Below are 6,000 nucleotides of genomic sequence, written 5' to 3'. Positions count from 1 at the left end.
CAAGAGATGCTCAAAGTGGTTACCATCAGCGTCCAGACACTTCTGATTATGGCGAACTAGTACTTGAGCAATGTTGACCGAAGTGTCCAATTGTATACATTTTTTGGCACCCCGGTTATTATATACTCCTTGCTTAGTCCACAAGCATATATTGAATGTCCCCACTGCATAAATTCATACTAGAGTAGTAGTTCTGAGTCTCTAGCTCACAGGCCAAATTTCACTATTTGATAGGTTTCCTCTGGTGTATGAGTAAATTGCTGAAGGAAGATAATTTACGCCGATAATTTCAAGTCTTAAGCATCATCAATTTTTCCAACAGGTCACAGGATAGGAAGATTGTTTCCTGGAAGTACTAATGACATATATTATCTTGTTTTCTATCACACTACAGTTTCACTTTTATATCCATCATCAAATACAAACCCTTGTAGCTATCAGGACAGAAAGTATTATCCTATCATAAAGTAAAGAAGTAAAAGACATTTTCTTTCAGAATGACAAATGAATCTCCTAGGAATCCCGAGAAGAAAATTATCTAATGTGAACCCCAGGAATTTATCTGTTGAGATGGACTCAGGCTCCCTATGGTTAACTGACCTAAATTCAAAATCAGAATCTAGCAGCAGGTCACTGAAAGGGACCTCTTACATACTCTGCTAGGAAGAAGCAAAAGCTGAACTCTCATCTCAGTTTCCCGTACTATGCCCTGCTTGCTGACACTGTGAATCAATGGCAGCAGGGAAATTCCTGTTCCCTTTTTGCTATGATATCACCCAACCAACTGACTGTGACCTGCTCCAGCCAATCAGGACTTTACAAAATGTACCTTATTTGCATTCATATCGACCAATCCAAACTGTACAATTTGGAAACCTCATTTACATGAAGTTACCTGATATGAGAACTATGGGTAGAAAGTTTTCTATAAAAAACAAACAAACAAACAAACAAAAAACACAGCCCTCCTTTGTTTCAGCAGAGAGCACTTTTGGTTTCTGCCTGAGGCTGTCTCCTCAGTGTGCAAAAGATTGTTCTGACTAAAGTCTCCTTTTCTGCTCCAGTGCCTTTTGTTGGATTTTGTTTACACTCCCTACTTAAAAGGAAGCAAGATATGAAAGCTAGTCTTCACAAAAGATAAAAAGGATTTTTAAATAACCCGTCCTTTAAAATTTTGTGTTCAAAGGATAATATTGAGTATTTATATTGATCTTATTCCTTGAACACTCCTGCATCCTGCCCTAGAGCAATTATAAGGCCTTTGCTATCCTCAGATAGTATTATTTTTGGAGGACTCAGCTCCCATCACATCAAATATAATGGAAGCTGTGGTACATTGCCCAAACACCCTTAAGACATAAGGTACTCAGTCCCCCAAGCTTTCTGGGAGTGCTGGATGCTGGTGGATCACAGTTGAGACACTCTTCCAGGTATTGCTCTAAGTTATAGGGAGCTTCTCATCCAAGCATACACTCCTTTCTAAGAAGCAGTCCATATGCCAGGATGTGTAGGAACAAATTCATGGCTCCCTTCCCCAATCTGGGACAACTCTGAAGGGTCATCCAAAATCAAGAGCTCCCTATGGAATTGGTCAAATTCTTGTTGCAGCTGCATCACAATTCAGCTTTTCCCTCTGTCTAATCTTGTCCTCCCACCCTTTTACAGATGTGTTCCAATGAGCAGTTAGTAAATCTGCTTCCAAGCCTCCATCTCTTTTAGAGAGTTTTGCAGACCTGTTTCCTTGAATTAGATAGCTTGACTTTCTGCTGTAGTTCTTTGGGCATATAGACTTGGTTTGCAAGGTTTCTTTGTTTCTTGTCTACTCCACCTTAAATATTGCAGTCATCAGTTTCTTCTTTGCTCTAGAATTTGGAGGTCAAGGGCCAGCCACACCTCAATCACAGCTCATCCAATCCCAACACAGGCCAGCTCAGCCCAGTTCAGAAGCCCAGCTTTTGTCAGAGTATCATGGGCTTGGCCAGCAGGAACACTCAAATACTTTACAGTGTCAAAACATGAGCATGCTGTGTTCTCTTGGTTTCATTCCAATGTATGTGTGGAGGCTTTCCCATACCAATAAGCAATTCTAGGACACTGGCAGGGTATCCAAGAATTCAACTCAATTCAACTCAATTCTAACACTATCTACGTGGAGATAGAACCAGGTTCCACAGATAAAGGGCTCAGTCTCACAAGACTACCCTACACTTCAGACACCAATCAAAAGGCCAGGTTGTTACCTGTGATTCTGACTGACAGGCTACAAATTGAAGGTTCCAACGACACCCTCCAACTCAGGGTGCCAATTGGAAGTCCAGGTTGTTACCTGTACTTTTGACCAACTGGCTATAAATCATTCGTTCCCCATGACTTCCTCTTGGGTTCAACTCACTTGCTAGAATGGCTCAAAGAACTCAGGAAACCCATTTACTCACTAGATTACTAATTTATTGCAAAGGATTTAAAGGATATAAATCAACAGCCAGATGAAGAGATACATAGGAGAAGGTGCTGAACAAAGGAGCTTCTGTTCTTGGGGAATTTGGGGCCTAGCATGGTGGTATGTAAAAGCATCTTTGTTCCCCAACATAGAAGCTCTCAGAAACTCTCCTTCTGGGTTTTTGTGAAGGCTTCAACACATAGGCATGAGTGATTAACTCATTGGCCATTGGTGATTGACTGGCCATTGGCGATTGACTCAACGTCTATTCCCTCTCCTCTCTGCAAATCAGGGGATGGAACTGGAAGTTCCATCACTGTATTCATCATTGTTTCCCCCAGCAACCAGCCCTCATCTTTCCCTCATCCCTAGGTACTTTCCAAAATTCACCTTCGTTAATATAAACCTAGTTGTTGTGCAAAGGGCCTTTTTATGAATAACAAGACACCCTTTTCATCTTTATGGCTCTGAAGTGTTTTCAGAAACTGAGGACAAGAGACCAAATATTGTAACAAACTAAAAATAAAAAAGAATGCTTCCATTGCTCTCATTGCTCAGGAAATTCCAAGGATTTTATCCAGGAACTGTGTATGAAAACCAAATATATATATTGGAAATATAGTTTGGTTATCTGAATGACCAAATATATACATTTCTTATAAATCACAATATCTTAAGTTTCTTTCCTATCAAGCTCCACAGCTCTTTCTTAAGTCATAGGTCACAGCTACACCAAAATTTCAGAAATTTCTGGACATGCCTTTATCTGTAATTTGTCTGCATGTTTATGCTGTTTTTTCTTTCTGAAATACCCTAACCATTTTCTTGGTTTTGGGAACTCTAACTCATCCTCTAAGACCTGTCTCAAGTCTCATACACACTGAGAAATGTTTCCCAAGCAGAGATAGTCTGCCTTCTTTTCCTCAATGCCCTCATGCTACTTTGAACCAGCACAGATCACATAAAATTATAAGTAGTATCTGCCTGCTCCAGCCATTACACTGTGAGGAACAAGATTTTATCATTATATCCGCTTTGCCCTTAGTACTAATATTGATGTTTGAAAAGATTTTCACTAAGTTGACTGAACATATATTTGTTCCAAGCGAGAACAAGAAACCTATCAAAATAAGAATGGAGAGATTAACTGGTTAGAAACAACTTTACATTGTGATAAAGTTGAACTGGAGTCATTCATTTAATTCAACTAGAATTTATTGAGAACTTACATAGAGTTAGAGCGCAAGAGTATGTGGAAGAAACTTACGGTTAATAAAATGAACAGGAAGAGAGAGAGTCAAATTTAGAAGTCCTTAATGCAGGGTGTGTGAAGTATGACCTTAATTTATATGTTAGAGTTGTTTATTCAGGAGTAAAATTAATGATATTCTTTATTCAGCAAATTTTTGCAGAGATAAGGCAAATTATAGTACAAACAAAATTGAAGGAAGTGCATAAAAAACGTCAATGACCAAATTCTATCATTTTAAGTACTCATTTTTATACAGAAAATTGATATCTTGATTAGAACTCATCCTGTGCTATAAGAAAAGTTCCAAAAGACTGTTGTTATTCAACAATGGTTTATTAATTACTTGGAGTAAATATATGCATTAAACAACAGAACATTAGAATGCTAACCTAGAATGAGACAAACTGCAATTTTACAAATTGTATTCTTTAAAAATACTAATAATAAATTAGATTTCATTAATGTCCTGGATCATAAATATTTTTCAAAGGAAGGGCCATAAGGTCTCTTATTTAGGCAATTTTTTTCTACTAAATGGAACTGTAAATTTCAATAACTACTAAAGTCCTTTCAAGAAAGACAATTGGAAGAAAGGAACATGATCTGTAGCAGAGTTGGATTTAATTAAAAGACTATGTCCATTTATTTTCAATTTAGGCCATTTTAGGTTAGATTGCCATCTGTTCTCTAATACAATCATGGAAGTCTTGAGCAATGGACTTATGCTTGAGTTTTCTGCGAAAAATTCACTACAGAGACTAATTACAACATCCCAGGAAAAAGCAGCTCTCTTTCATCTCAAAACCCCACACAATTTGCAATTATCTGACAAGTGCTGCTGTCCTTGGAAATGTTCTCACTTTCCAGCCCACCTTTCATGTGTAGGACAGAATTTATAGTTTCTGTATCTGACTGATCCATTTGTTTGTACTCAGGAGGGATTCGCCAGATTTTTATTCTACTTTACATATTTAGTCTTATGTGGCATTTCTACTCTGAAAGCTGTTGAATTGGAGACATGAGTGATTAACGGTTAGATCTTCTTCTTACGTTGTAAGAGAAAACATGCTTCATAACCATACTTTATTTTCATTTATCTTTATAGCACCTCTCACTGGCCCTTATAATATAAAATCCAGAGAGCCATACTCTGGACTTACGAAACAGGAATTTCAGGCAAGAAGAAAACAATTTTCCCCATATTACAAAGACAATTATATTCAGTCTCATTTGTGGAAGAAATGAGAAGAGGACAGAACGTAAGGAACAGTGCTCAACAGCTCACATTCATACTACTTTATAATACTTCCCATTCTTCAATTTGTAGAAGTCTCGTGTTTAGAATCTCAATCAACAACTATGGACTGAACATTCACTACTTACGGTCCTCTGAACATTTACTACTTACAGTCATACTCCCTCTGACCTGGAGAGGATGCAAATATAAAAGTAAAATAAACAATCCCTACCCTCAAGGAATTTCAAAATTGTGGTGGGGAGATAAACTAATGCTAATATGAATTAAAGTGTAATAAGGGCCATGCCGTGAGTATAAAGAGCTGTGGGATCATGAGCAAGAAGATGTAAGTGACAGGGAGGCTCAAAGATGGCTTTAGACAGCCTGAGATGTTTGAACTGGATTTTAAAGAAAGGGAAGGATTTATAATTGGCAAGAAAGGGGGAGACCTGCAATCTGAGCGGATGGAAAAGCATGAGTAAAGCACCATAGTGGAAAAATGAAAAATGCAGTCCACACATGGAGAGGGCAGGGTGTGGGGTAACACAAAGGAGAGTTCAGATCACGTTTGTAAAGGACTTTCAGTGTCATGCTAAGAAATTGGACTTTATAGTCTTTGGGAAAGCAAAGGCCCTTAAAGATCATGTTTGGAGTTTAGACAGATCCCACTAGAAGAGAGTAAAGTGTGGAATGAGGAAAATAAGTAGAATGAGGAAAGGATAATAAAAGTAGTCAAAAAAAAAACACACTTAGAGCTTATTGTTTTAGTCCAGGCAAAGATAAAGACTACTTGCATAGTACTGGAAGTTCTAGCCAAAGAAATTAGGGAAAAAGAAAAAAAAAAAAAAAAAGAAGAAAGAAAGAAAGAAAGAAAGAAAGAAAGAAAGAAAGAAAGAAAGAAAGAAAGAAAGAAAGAAAGAAAGAAAGAAAGAAAGGCAACCAAACTGGAAAGGAAGAAGTAAAATTATCTCTGTTTGCAGATGATATGATCTAATTATTACACACACGCGTGCGCGCGCGCACACACACACACACAAACTCATAGAACTAATAAATGATCAAAGCAAAGTA

This window comes from Rhinolophus sinicus, chromosome 17 (genome assembly GCF_057876585.1).
Source record: "Rhinolophus sinicus isolate RSI-liver-muscle chromosome 17, RSI-T2T, whole genome shotgun sequence".
In the NCBI taxonomy this organism is placed as follows: Eukaryota; Metazoa; Chordata; class Mammalia; order Chiroptera; family Rhinolophidae; genus Rhinolophus; species Rhinolophus sinicus.
Note: the sequence above shows the minus strand (reverse complement) of the source record.